The 14,960-nt window shown below is 43.1% G+C and overlaps 1 protein-coding gene across 1 annotated transcript in view; it reads left to right on the top strand.

Moving 5' to 3' along the window:
• TMEM232 (transmembrane protein 232) overlaps positions 1-14,960 on the top strand; it is a 1,143,478-nt gene that overhangs the window by 452,979 nt on the left and 675,539 nt on the right. The gene's annotated exons all lie outside the window — the stretch shown is intronic.

Below are 14,960 nucleotides of genomic sequence, written 5' to 3'. Positions count from 1 at the left end.
CTAAGGATCTACACAGTTTTGTCCCCCGCCCCCACCCGTTATGAAGGGAAAGGATTTAAGGCCGGCAGATTCCCCCACCTTTTGGTTTTCCAGGGCTCAGTTCTACTTACATAGAAAGCCTCTGTTTTAAACACTTGTGTTTGGCAGCTGTCAGATGGTACGTTTCCGCAGCTCTCTTGGTAGTGATTTTAGCAGCTCTCTCTCAATGGTAATTTTTCAGCAGCTCTCTCCCTTCCTCATAGTGCAGCCCCTTAATATAGCAGCGATGACACCACCAAGTTTACCCTGTGCGAGTTCTCGCAAATAGGATTGGACAGTCACCCTTCTCTCTGCTCCCATCTCCTGCCTCTCTCTCTTAGAGTCTGGAACAGACATATGGCAACTTACATTTGCAATACCCTTTGTTTTCATGTCAAATTGTTGCAAAAAACGAATGAAGCGCCTAAACCTTGTGATTTACTACTAGCTGACATAATATGTATATTTTCCAATTCAACTAACCATGGGAAATTAAATAAAATTACAACCTGGTCTGCACTATTTTGCACAACCATTTGGCAATTTTCTGCCATTTTCACAGAAAGCGTAACATTTCTGAACATTCATAATTTCACCCTTCACCAGTTCGCCAACTTTTAAATTTGGGACATTTTCATATCAGCCAGGAACCTAGTTTAACTGGCCATTACAGTTCCCTAATTCACATGTGGATGCATTTTATATCACCAAAATCACCTGGAAATTATCTAAAAAATTACACATAAATAAAGAAAATACGACTTATGGTTGCTGAGAAAAATGCCTAAATGATAATAGTTAGATACACGGAAGGATATCACCACTCAAGGGATAGGAGGGGGGGCAGTAGGAGGTGCCACAGGAGGCAGTTCGGATGAAGGCATGGGACCCACAGGAATCCTGACTATGTTGGGTTCCAAGAAGCACTCAGGGAAATGACCAACAACAATTTAGTGGTAAACCTATTAGACTATCACCTTACAGAGACAGAAAAACATGTTCTCAATAAAGGGCTATCTTTCACTCCCAGCATTGGGACAGACTACACTAATTTTCAAATTGATATTTTCAAGTTTAGTAGGAAATTGAAATTAAAAAAATTCTTCGCATCACAGATTAAAACCTTTGCATCTAGAACTACACCAGAACCCTCTGCACTCACTATCCTTAGCTGACATAAAGAAAACTCACCTACTTATGTCGCTTGAATCTGAGACAGAGCATGAAGATATATGTACAGATCTAGAGATACATGCACGCAATCTGAAAATACAGGAACTTAAACCCGAGTCGAAATGTACACCTAATTTGTCAAACGAAAGCTTCATTGAAACATTCCACCAAGCTGTTACCAATGACATACATTCACATCTAGATAGAAAGATGCACAAACACAAGCAAAGCAAGAGCAATATTAGCAAAGTGAGAGAATAGCACTATGTAATCTGGCTAAAAACCAAGATATAGTTATTAAAGAGGCTGACAAGGGCAGGAACGTGGTTGTCATGAACACATGTGACTACATGAACATGGGACTATCACACCTCACAATGCCAGGGTGTTACAGGGAACTGACAGAAAATCCAACATCAGCAATCATCAAGAATCTTCTTTCACTAATGCAAGAAAGGGACAAAAAGGGATTACTCACAGATGATGAGAAAGTGTTTCTGACTATAACCAATCTGACCATGCCCACCATGTATTTCTTGCCAAAGATACACAAGACATATGTCACATTGCCAGAGGTCAGGCCGATCATGAGTGGGATTGGCTGGGCTACAGAGGGCCTGTCCAAGTACATTGACAATGCCATCAAAGAACATGGTCTTTTGCTTCCATCTTCCATTAGAGATCAAACACACATGTTACAACTAATGTCTGAGATTCATGGTACGGCAAGGATTGCCTAGCCACTATGGATGTCATGGCACTGTATACTCCCATCAGTCATGACCTAGCAATTAAAACAATTGACTACATGTATAGGGAATTTTCCGCATCAAAACGATTACATGTTGAAATGTGAAAGAGTTTTCTGAAGTTTACACTTGACAACAATGTGTTTCTATTCACAGATAATTACTATGCTCCAATACAAGGAGTAGCCATGGGGGCTAAATATGCCCCTCAATAGCCAATTTACTCATGACAGAATTTGAACAGACGCATGCCCTAAGCAACAACCCATTTCTGGACCACATCATTATATGGAAGCGTTACATAGATGACATCTTGATCATATGGCATGGGTCTATAGAACATTTTGAACAATACACACAGTATTTTAACAACAATTTGTTTGGGATTCAGCTGAAAGGACATTACAGTAACTCTTGCATAGATTTTTTTAGATCTTCACATCTACATTGCTGAAGGGAAAATAGAAACCAGAATGTTTCACAAAGCAACAAAAGTAAACTCTACACTGTAGACGGAGCGCTGCCACCGCAGGTCCACTATTAATAACATACCAGCAGGAGGATTTTATTGAGCGTGTCGCAATTGCAGCAAAGAAATTGTTTTTTTGGAAGAGTGCTAGTTACTGACCAAGAGATTCAATGAGAGAGGCTACACGACAGATGTAGTTGAAAAATCTTATCAGAAAGTCTGATCCAAAGAAAGGTCTTCCATATTACAAACACATACCAAACATAACATTGCATCGAAAATGAATGATATCATAACACAATACTCAAATGCATCTAATACACTTTTTTGAAATATCCAGCGACTTTGGAACGTTTTACTTATGGATCAAGACCTAAGTCAATTTCTTCGCAAGAATCCTAAATCATATTCACGCAAGCACTCGCCATAAGGACCACTCTTTGTCCCTCTTTTTTTAAATAGAGAAAGCCAGGACCAGTGACTGGCTCACCAAAACAAAATGATTCCACAAATATGTCACATGCAGTATGTGCAAATATGCACATGTGGACTGCCAGGAATTCTGAGACAGTAATGGTGTTATAATCCAAATCAAAGATGTTATCAATTGTAAAATCACCTTTGTGGTATATGCCATTATTTGTGTCTGTGAGAGAATTTATGTGGGCAGCACGATCATATAGTCACGGGTGAGAATTAGGGAACATATGGCCAATTTGAATAGCCATGACAACAGGCTACCTTTGGCCACACTGGCAGGCATGTCATCAAACACAAATGACCTAAGATTAATTGGTCTTATACGGGCACAGTGTGCCTAAAGTGAGTGTGATCTTACACTCAAACTAAGAAGAATGGAAGCAAAATGTATGTGTCTTCTAAGATGTGTCAAATATGGACTAAATACTGAACATGAGATTAATGTTTTTTTGTAAAATAGGCTCATGATGGTAATATTTTCTACCGTATAGTATGGAAGGTAGCACCATTTACCACTGCCAAGTGCAACAATCTGGCTAACCAACCCAGTAAAATTGCTCATATAGATTCTCACTGATACTTCATTATTATGAGCATCAGTCACGCCAATGAAAGGCAGACACAATAGCATAGCAGCGGGCCAACCTCTAGCACATGGGCACAGGCATAAGTACTACCAACTGGCTAATTCATGCTCACATCTGATGCTTTGTACCATATATCAGACAAGTGATACCGTTGACAATATTGCAATTATGCAAGATATTATAGGCTTGATGGGAATAATATATGTGCAGATCTTTCTGTTATCTCCTTTCCCGAATACAACAAGGAAAGACGTAATTCCCTTTACGACACAATGTATTGTATCACGACACTGTGACTCACATGCATTGACGTTAGTGTAACACGAGAAAAAAAGTGAATTGGATAGCAACAACCCAGCGAACTTGCCCACATAGATTCTCACTGATATCATATTAAGCGGGCTAACACACAGGACACAGGTGCAGACCAATGTGCAACCAACTGACTATATATGGTCGCAGACAATGCTTTGCACCCCATATCAGATAAGCGATACAGCTGACAATATTGCATTCATGCTAGGTATTACGGGTTTGAGTGGAATAATATGTCCTCAGATGTATCTTCTATATCTTTTCTTATTGTCAATAAAGGAAGACTTAATTCCTTTTATGACACAATGTATCGTATCATGACACTGTGACATCACACACATTGACGTAGTGTCAAATGAGCCAGAGCAAGTGAAATGGATATCAACACAATCTGGGCATGGCAACAGCGTGCAATGGGAAGCACAGCACCAGGGATCCAACCCAGAAACCTTTTGACAATAACTGGTAAGTGTGATGGGGAGGCCAAGATTCGGGCGCAGGCATGTACAAGCCTAGCGGACCGTTGACTAAAAAATCAATGATGCAAACACTGCGGAACTTTTAGAATGAGTGAAGCGAGTCACAACGTGCACTCTATTCGTACAGGATAATTATCCAAAATACGACCCATGCAACATGACCCATCAAAGGGCTACCCAGCAAGGGCATAAACGCACCTCTGAATCTGGGTAAGTCTCCATTTACGGGAATTACTGTTAGCCGCATCTTATATAAGACCTGTAGCATTTCATCGCCGAATTTACAATTTGTCAACAGGTACTGGAACACAGATCACTGGTAAGCTAAAACCTCTACTTTACAGCCCCATGCAAATGTATGCAATCACCTTTTGGCTCAAATCAGGGATAAACATTATGATGTCAATGCGCCCCACCAATCTTATAATCATAAAAGTACTTGGCACGGGCTATAGGGTGCCGCACACTACTGCTCCCGATTTGGTGTTTCAATACTGCCCCCTTTTTAATACTATGGGCCAACTTGGTGAAACCCGATATTAAGAGAAACCTGCCGTTAAGAGAATAGAATGTTTTATTTTATGAATGACATGGAACAATCCTCACTATGTGTATTATTTATACTGACTTTGGTCCTCTTGTGCAATACTCTTTCATGCCCCATTGATGGACCAACATAGTATGTTACATTTTTCTTCTATAATCAACCAATTTCTCTTCTTTATATCACTTATTTTCCTCCTGTTTACCTAATCATGTGGACACAATATATGTCATCATGTTATGTTTCTTTTTATTAAACAGAATTCTTTCACACTTTCACATGTTCATAATATATGCTGATAATTCCAGTAATGGAATATACTTACAATTGTGCAGCCTTGAGAACGACCTAGCTTCGAAATATGTGCCAGCTGAATACAAGAATAAACTAATCAGCAGCACTTTGAATGGACTCTGCCAACATACTTTAATGATCACCAATGTATATTATTAAGACATCATTATTGGACGTATTTGGATGTGCGCGAATTACTTCACAACAATTTCTGAATTTCTAAATGATAATAGTCCTTTTAAACAAAGGGAATCTTTATATGTGCAAATATGAGCTTCGATTCCTCCATGCCATTTGCCACTATGGGCCAGCCTGTAAGCAGAGTTTTTATTAGTCTCCCTGTGTTTGGAGTTTGCTGTTTGAAGTTGGAGTTCCAGCCTCCCTCAATTGTAGCCCCTGTTTTCACACCTCCTTCTTACATACTGGTCATGCATCAGCCAAAAGAGTCGGCCTGCATAGAGCTGCCTTTAGAGACAGGAAGTCTAAAGGACACTTGGTTTCCACACCTTTCAGACTAGCCACATTTTATTGTTGGTTGTAAACCACTGGGATGCGAGTCAGGTTTTCCATTGACATTTGTCCCACAGCAAGCAAAGGGTTTGCCTCGTGCCTAAAGTTTTTCATGGAAACAAAGAGGGCTTTTCTTTTAAAATGTTGGCTGGTATTTTGCATGCAAAACATAATATAGATTACTTTTTGTCACTGCGCACTGTGTATTTTCCCTGGCATTTTTATGTTTGTAGGGGTACGTTTTTCACATTTAAACAACAAATACACATGCAAAGCCGTTTTGGTGTCAGTGTTTAATAAATCCTGTTTTCCATGTGAAAGCGACCATTGAATTTATTCTACCTTTGTGAATTAAAATGCTGCTTTTCCTTTTGTAATGACAGGTAGGCCTCTTCACAAGGCCATACCTAGTGTTACTTGCAGAAGCCACACAGTCTGCCTTAATAGCCCCATTTTTGGTGTGGAAGTTTTGTTATGCATGCCTGCAGGTCAGTTTTCCAGTGGGCCCGTCATTTCGGTTTGTTCGGGGCCTTTGATTACACCTCACGCTCCATATTGCAGGTGATTCTACTGTACCGTAAAGTGTTTAGTCTTTGATGTGCCGTGTATGTCTAAACAAGGCTTTATATAACAATGTATAAAAAGTACTTCCACTTAGCAATACATGCTGCTTACCTAGCATTCCTGACTGCAGTTATTCCTACAACTACTATTTCCGTCGTATGGTAAACTACTTTTTAATGTGGATCTGCACCGGGACAACATATAGTCTGCCACTGCCACTGCATGCTAGAACCTATCCTATTAATCTGCTACCTCGAACTGTAGTATGACCTTCTGCCAGAGGCTTGTGTTGATCAAGTGAGTCTTTCCCTCATGGTCCTGCTCTCTGCAATAACGTAGACCAATCAATAGGCAATGGGTGAGGCACCCTCTATGAACCACCACATTATCATAGTCCTCTGTGCGGGTTGATCAGTGTTATGCTTCAGATTGCACCTTCCTAGCTAGTTTGCCCTATACTCACTGATGACCTGCTCCAGGTATCTTCTGTCAATTACCATGTATGTTGCCACTCGCCTCATTGTAACATTATTGTTTGACCTTCTGCTTGTCTACTCCTCTGCTATAGTTATTGAATTTATACCTACTAGCATATTTACAGAGTGCCAGACCAGAACCATGACCACCCATGCCACACCCCCTTGTGGATAAAACCAACTAACTTCTTACCACCCTTGTACTCAGATCTCAGCCTACCATCATGAGACCGACCAGATTCCATCCACCGTTAAACTTTGGGACCAATAATCCCAAAACAGATGCTGCCCTCTCTGTTGGGTCACATGGTTCCTTAACTCCTAACCAATGGATTCAACGCTTTGCCACCAGACTTGGCTACCAACCAACCTTGATCCACAGAAGACAGAAATCTCAGGCTTGGCTCGAGACTCAACAAAACCCACAGGCCATACACTAGCCTTCCTCGCAATTCTAGGTCCACCCCTTCCAAGAATATCTCAATACCTAAAATTGACAACACCAAAAAAAAAAAAAAAACTAGACCAGGGAAATACTCCTCTAGTACTGCACCACCACTTATCAAAGGGCCTTTGATCAACGGAATATCTATGGTAGCCCATGCTACAGACATAGCTGACTTGATTACTTCCAATAAATTAGACTTCTTAGCAGTAACTGAGACGTAGCTTCACGCATCGGCTGGACCACCCCTCTTACTTGCCATACCTGAGAATTACAATATCGTTGGAGTAGATAGAGAAACATCCAGAGGTGGGGGCATCGCTTCATTGCCAAGTCCAGTCTAGGACTGAGAGCTACCACACAACCTCATGTCAGGTCGTGTGAACTGCTGTCAGTGAAAATACCTACCTTGAATTCACGTACTTTAACTTCACACCTAATATACAAACCTCTCGACAAATACTAATCTTACCTCGCAATTACTCTTGCTAGGAGACTTTAACCTTGGCCTCAACGACCCTAGTGATCAACATGCCTTGGCATTGACCAACTCTCTTAATGACCTAGGTCTTACGCAAAGGGTCAATCAGCCGACTCATGTAGAAGGCAGAACCCTAGACTGGGTGGCTGATCTTAACTGTGAGACCATAATCACTTCTATTGAACCTCAGACCTGGATGGACCACCACTTACTGACCTTCACTATACAAGCCAAGATACCACCTATCAGGACCAACCAGCTGGCCCCTCCTCTCCTCACCAGGAACAAACAGAACATTACAGTAGACAAGTTAATACCTCACCTACACCCTATCCTTAACCATCTGCCTGCGACCTCAGATCCAGCTCTACTAGCAGACCTATATAACTCGACCATCACACAAGCTTTAGACCTCATTGCACCCCTCAAAATGCACAAAGGCAAACCTAGAGCCCACTTGAATTCTTGGTTTACTCGCCATCTAAAAGCCTTGCGGATAGAAAAAAGGAAACTCTAAATTTCATCCAAATACAAAGCTGCAATACTACAAACCAAATGTGATACCTACGACAGGATCAGTAAAGCCAGCTCTAGTACTAGAGAACTCTTTGTCATCCTAAGAGAAATGGAAACCCCTATCCCTCTGATGGAAACTTGCATTAGGGACAAAACTTGGTGTACCAACATCCAAAACATATTGTCGAACAAAATCTTACTCCTCCAAAATAAAATAGCTCTCAAAAAGCTAAGCCTCCCAGATCCAGACATCCATCAGAGAACTCCAGACACCACTCCTAAACCATCCCAGTATTTTAAATTTGCCCAAGTCACTTCCCAGGAGATCGAAGGTATCATAGCCTCACTCAAACCCTCTAGATGCCAGGAAGACATCTGCCCAGCCCCGATAATCATAGAAGCTGCTAGAAACCTGGCACCATTCATTATCGTCATTATCGCACTTATCAATGCCTCTTTTCAATCATGTACTGTCCCATCTAACTTTAAGGATGCGTGGGTCCTACCTCTCTTAAAAAACCAAACCTTCACTTGATCCTAGTATACCTACCAATTATGACCTATTACCACAGTCTCTTTTTTATTGAAGATCATAGACAAAGCAGCTTACCTCCAGAGACAAGCATACCTGGAGACAAACAATCTCTGAGGGCTCCAACAGTCTGGTTTCAGACCACAACTTGGTACTGAAATGGCCCTGATTGACCTAAAGATACAAATTGATGACATTAAAGACCATGGAAAACGTGCCCTCCTACTTTTACTAGACTTATCAGCTGCATTTGATCTAGTTGATCATAAAGTACTATGGAATCATTCGTCCACAGCAGCCCATTTTTCACAGGAAGCAACAGCCTGGATCCAATCATTTCTGAACAACAGGTCAATGAGAGTCTTCTCACCTTCTGCCGCACCAGACCCTACACCAATAACATGTGGAGTACAGCAAGGATCCTGCATTTCTCCTACAATGTAGAATGTGTTCACCAAGCCTCTGTTTGATGACCTTGACCATCTGGGTGTCACCTTCACGAATTACGCAGATTACACCCAGATCCTCCTACCCCTTACTGGAGACTATGCTATGGACCTTGCCCTAGTCAACAAAATCTACCTTATCATTCAGTTTTGGATGGCCTCACATGGCCTATGTCTGAATGATGAGAAGACTGAGCTCCTGCTCCTTGGAACATCGGCCAACCTTAAGAAACTTAGCAACCACTACCTTTCCTTCAACATTGACGGTATTGATATCAAAGTGTCAAAGGAGGTTAAAAATTAGGCTTTTACCTTGACCCTACACTAAACGTGTGCAAGCAAGTTAACGCCACCTCCTCAGCTACAGTGTACATCTGTAAGGTGATACATGCCTGTACACCCTTCCTATCTACAGAAAGCTGCAATACCCTAGCGAGAGCACTAATCCTATCGAAACTCGATTATTGTAATGCTCTCTACCAATGTGCCAAGAATACATTGTCGACAAACTCCAAATTCTACAAAATAATGCACTTAGAATGGCACTAAGCATCCCCAGAAGACAGCATATCTTGGATGCTAGGTGTAAGAACAAGTGGCTCTCTATCAAGGACAGAATTCGTTTTTTTTTAAAAGAACTTTATTTTTGACATTTTCCAAAAACGGTTACATTAACATTCCCACCCCAATTGGGGTGGGATACCCATGCACTCTCCTAACCCGCCCCCTGACCTTTCCCCCCAGACCACCAGGCCGCTATTCTGGTGTTTCCTCCTCAGCGCGTATCTCACAGCGTGTTGGTTCATGTGTTCAGGAAGGTTAGGAGTCAAAGTCTTGGGTACTGTGTCTTTCTGACGAGGATGATGCATTCTCGTTTGCCTCGTTGATCATGAATGTCACAAATGGCCCCCAGATATCGGGGAGACGTGTGTGTTGGGGGAGCGTCATGATGAACTCAGATTCAACATCCTGACAGAAGAGAATATCTTTATGCCAGTTTGCTACCGTCGGGGGTGGTCCTTTACCCCAGGACATGGCGACCCTTCTGCGAGCCAGGGTCAGCAGTAGACCTGCCAGTTTCCTTATTGTTGGTGAGAGTTGTATCGTCATCCCCAGCAGTGCCGCCGTTAGGATGGGCTGCACTTCTTCTCCTATTATTGCCGACGTGGTTTGGAGGACTTGGGACCAAAATGGTGTCAGTTTAGGACATTCCCACGCGAGCTGGATAAAGTCTGCCATTAGGTTTCCACACCTTTCGCATTTTGCTGGTGAGTCTGGTTGTTGTTTGTTCTTTTAAGCGGGGGTGAAGTACGTCTGGTGTAGATAGTTAAAATGTATTTGCTTGAGGCGTGAGTTGAGAGCAATTGTTTGGGTTTGTTGCAGTATATGTGTCCCTTCTTCATCTGGCATCCTTAGCTGGAGGGACCTCTCCCATCTAGCTTTTGTGCGTGTGTTGACGGGAACAGTGTCTGTTAAGATGGATTTATAGATGGATGAAACTAGTCTCCCTTCACCCTGCGCCTGGATCACATTATGTAATAGTTGCCATGTTGGAGGTTGTTGCTGGAAGGTGGGGAAAAGTGTTTGAAGGGTATATCTAGTTCTAAAATAAATAAACTTGTTTAGGGGTGTGTTGCCTCCTCTTTCCGTTGACTGGGAGCAGGGGAGAGTACCTCACCTGAATTTTATATTTTTGTGCGAGTTTCTTCCAAATCCCATAGGTCGTGAGGATTACATTCATAGTGTTAATAGGAACTGGGAGCTGACTGATGACGACGGCCCTTAATAAGTTGGGGGTTGCAGGGGCTCGCTCTATTTGCACGTGAGGTCTGACAGAGTGCGTGGCGTACTAGAAACTAAGGAACTGTGCTTGAGCCGCCCAGAAGTATCTCTCTAGGTCTGGGAGGGCTAGTCCACCCTTGGACACTGGACGTATCAGTGTTGTGTGAGCGGCCATGGCTGGTTTACCTGTCCATATTAATTTGAGAACTAGGCTTTTGATTCTATTTAGAAAGGATTGTGGAATTAGAATGGGGATGCTGGAGAATAGGTATAGTAGTTTCGGTAGGATCACCATTTTGACCAGTGAGGCTCTTCCCCACAGGGTTAGTGGCAGGGACCTCCATTTGTTTACTTTTTACTGTAGTACTTTTAATACTACCTCATGGTTATCTAGGAATACATTGTGGCAATTTAGTGACATGAATATCCCTAGGTAGCGTACCCATGAGGTTTCCCAAACAAAATTATAATCGTCAGTGAATTTTTGGGTAGCTGGAGTGAGTGGGAATATAATTGATTTTGTATGGTTGATTTTTAGACCAGATATTGTGCCGAATTTGATTACTTCCCGCATGACTGGTTTAAGATTTTCAGCGGGATTATGCACGAATAGTGCTACATTGTTCCGCATATAGGGATATAATTAGTCTGTGGGGGCCGATGGTAAGGCCCCTGTGAAGTTGTTGGGATCGCAGGTTCGACGGTAGCCGTTCCATTATTAGTGCGAACATTAACGCTGAAAGCGGACATCCTTGTCTGGTACCTCGTTGTAATTTGACGGGCGAGGCTCTCGCTGATCCTACTAAGATGGTAGCTTGAGGGTCTTTGTATAGTAGGGAGACGAGTTTGATGAAGCGGGCGCCTAGGCCCATCTGTGTAAGTACTGCAAATAGGAAGGGCCATTCTAAAGAATCAAAAGCCTTTTCGGCGTCTAGCAGAACTGCGACAGCTTGAAGAGCGGGGTCAAGAGCCTCAGTAATGCCAAATAGCCTCCTAATGCCGAACGTCGTGTTGCGACTGGGAACAAATGCGGCAGGACCGGCATGACCAGCAAGCATGAGGCCCGGCATCAGCGGTAGCAGCCTATTTGTGAGTATTTTTGTCAATATTTTATTATCGAGGATGAGTAGAGTTATGGGTCTATATGATACGCATTCTTCCGGGGGTTTGCCAGCCTTGTGTAAAAGGATAATGTTAGCCTCGCAGGATGACTGAGGAAGGGAACCTGTTGCTAACGTCTCGTGGTATACCTCTGCAAGTAGGGGGGCTAGGGTATTAGCGATCGCCTTGTAAAATTCTCCCGTCAGGCCGTCAGGACCTGGGGCTTTGGTGTTTGGGAGGGTTTTGATGGCTTTGACTATTTCCTCTGGTGTTATGACTTCGTTGAGGGGCTTGCGTAGCTCTCTTTCTACCCAGTAGAGTTCAGTGTCTTTGAGGTACCTGAGTAAGGCGTCGGTGTCCGAGCTATATTTCGAGGTGTATAGGTCCTGGTAAAAGGTTTTGAATTCTTCAGCTCTTTCTTCATCTGTGTGTACTATTATGCCTCGTCTAGAACGTACCCTTTCGACCGTCGTCGGCTTCCTGTCGGCATTGATTAGCCTTGCCAGGATGGCTCCAGGTTTTTGACCTTCTCCGTATTGGCGGACTTGATTGTTCCGGGCCAAGAATTTCATTTCGCATTCCGCCGTGGTCCTGAATGTCTGTAGCAAATGCTGCTTGTGTGCGTGGGTCATTTGTGGTGGAGTACTTGAGTTTGAGCGGCTTTAATCTTTCCTCGCTGGAGGTGAGTTCCCGCCAAATCAATTTAAGGATCCCGTTCTCTTTGGCTAGGCAGACACCTCTTATGAAGCACTTCAGCGTTTCCCAAATCGTGATCGATGAGGCTACTGTGCCTAGGTTTGTATCTAGAAATGTTGAGATTTCGTCGCGAAGTTCAGATGCAAACACTTGGTCATGCAGGGGGCCTATTTGAAGCGCCAGTGTAGCAAGCGGGATTTGGCGACGGACGGATTGCATATGAGGGTCACAGGTGCATGATCTGAGAAGGTTTTAGGAAGGATTTGACAGTGTTCCCAGTGGGGAGGGCCATTGGAGGATATAAACAGGTAGTCTATTCTGGAGCTGGTGTTGTGTACTGCCGAGTGAAACGTGTAGTCTCACTGCTCCCAATTACTGTGTCTCCGAGGGTCTACAAGGTTGTAGGCTCTGTATATTTCTTGTACCTGAAGGCTAGCTTTGGATGTCGGTAGTGTTGTGCTCCGCGACCTGTCTTTCGCGGGGTCTAAAGCGGTGTTCAGATCGGCCCCCAGATGATTGTTGCTGAGGTTTGTGTTGAAAGGTGTGTGAGCACCCAGTCAAAGTTGTTCGTTCCGTCTACGTTGGGGCCATAGGAGTTAACAAAGATGATTTCTTTGCCAGCTATAATTCCTTGCACTGCAAGCGATCTGCCCTCAGTGTCTTTCTCTGTGTTTATCATCTGAAAGCCTGCCCGATGGTTGATTAAGATTGCCACTCCTCTGGCATATGATGAGAATGAAGAGAAATATCTGTGACACCCCCAGTTTCTGGCCCACCGGTGTTCATTCTCAGGGAGCAGATGTGTTTCTTGAATCATAGCGTCATTCGTGCCTCTTTAAGTATTGTAGGATCTTTCTTGTTTTAGAGGGGAGGTTGCCTCCTCTAATGTTCCATGTGGCGACTTTGAATTAATTGTACGTTCGGTCTGGATGTTTGAGCTACTGTTGTTAAATTCGTTCTGAGGAGTCCCAGGGCACTGTGGATGGCACATCCTGCTGATTACTGGTAGTTTCCAAGGTGTTCGGGGGAGGGAGTCCAGCACTGCTTGGTGTCCCGGAGGGTGGCGGGGGTGGCGGGCTGAAGGCGCATTCCCAATCCCATTTTCCAACTTCCTTCCTTACACGGGCAACCCCCAACTGGCCCGTTTGCTTACTCCATCGGGGGCTGACCCGCAACGGTGCGTGTCCTCCTCCTGGTTTCCCACCCATTAACAATGAACTATTTAGATAACTTTGCTGTGCAAGGGGTATTAGGAGCTTCCCAAGTTGCATGGCCTGGGAGTGTTTAACTCCTGCGTTTATTTTGGTGAAGTCTCTAAGTTTTATCTGCAGATTTCAAATCGTTGACCACCTGTTGGTTATGGCGGGTTTCTGTGCATTCGTTCCCTCTGTGCTCATGCTTGGTTGGTGTCACTGTTGCCAGGTCGGAAGGAAAAAATAAGCTGAATGCCCTTCCAAAACAAGCCCAAAACAAGCTGACTCCCATCAAAATAAGCTGAAAAAACAAGCGTGCACCTAAAAAGTTATGGAAAGGTCTCAAAAGTAAGAAACATAACACAGCAAGAAAAACATACATAGACAGAACACTGACATAGTGTGTTAGAACAACAATATTTTATTGCATGGTGACTAGAAGTCCCAGATTGCAAAATAATACAGGCCTGAAATACATTGTGTTTTGAATTTGTATTTATTGTTTTATATAGCACCTTAATCCAAGGCGCTATATAATATTGTAACATGGCCAATTGGAAGCTGAAAAGAAACAATGCCTTCCTGAATATATCTCTCTGAGAAAATGTTGTATATAGATTCCAATAATCCGCTAACAGTCTTGCAAAAAAAGTATTTAAAAAATAAATAAATAAAGGATTTTAGTGGATAATGCATCAGCACTAGCGATAATATTGCTATAGAGTGACGCTTGCTAAACTAAAACAATCCCCTTCTTTACATGTCAGTGTGTCTGTCTGCATGACAAAACTTTTAAAGAGCGTTTGCTTTTTGCATATGTTTAGGCATTTGCATTGATGGGCCACCTGGTGGGAAAGTAACAATCCCATCAGTGCCAAACACCTAAGCATATGCAAAATACAGGGCGCACCCGAGAGCAAGACAAAGCAGCAATTGCCATCAAGTGCTGCCAGCAGCCTAGTGCAGGACTCTCTGTGCGACGTGTAATGGGCTTAACTGCAATATAAACAAGCCCAATTACACACGCACAGACGGTCCAACAAGCGGACAAAAACCGCGACAAGCGACCTCCAAATATTATAAGCGACTTTGGGCAAAAACAAGCCCAAA

The sequence above is a fragment of the Ambystoma mexicanum genome, chromosome 6p (genome assembly GCF_040938575.1).
Source record: "Ambystoma mexicanum isolate Mex_15411 chromosome 6p, UKY_AmexF1_1, whole genome shotgun sequence".
NCBI lineage: Eukaryota > Metazoa > Chordata > Amphibia > Caudata > Ambystomatidae > Ambystoma > Ambystoma mexicanum.
Note: the sequence above shows the minus strand (reverse complement) of the source record. Positions and strands in the feature narration are given on the sequence as shown.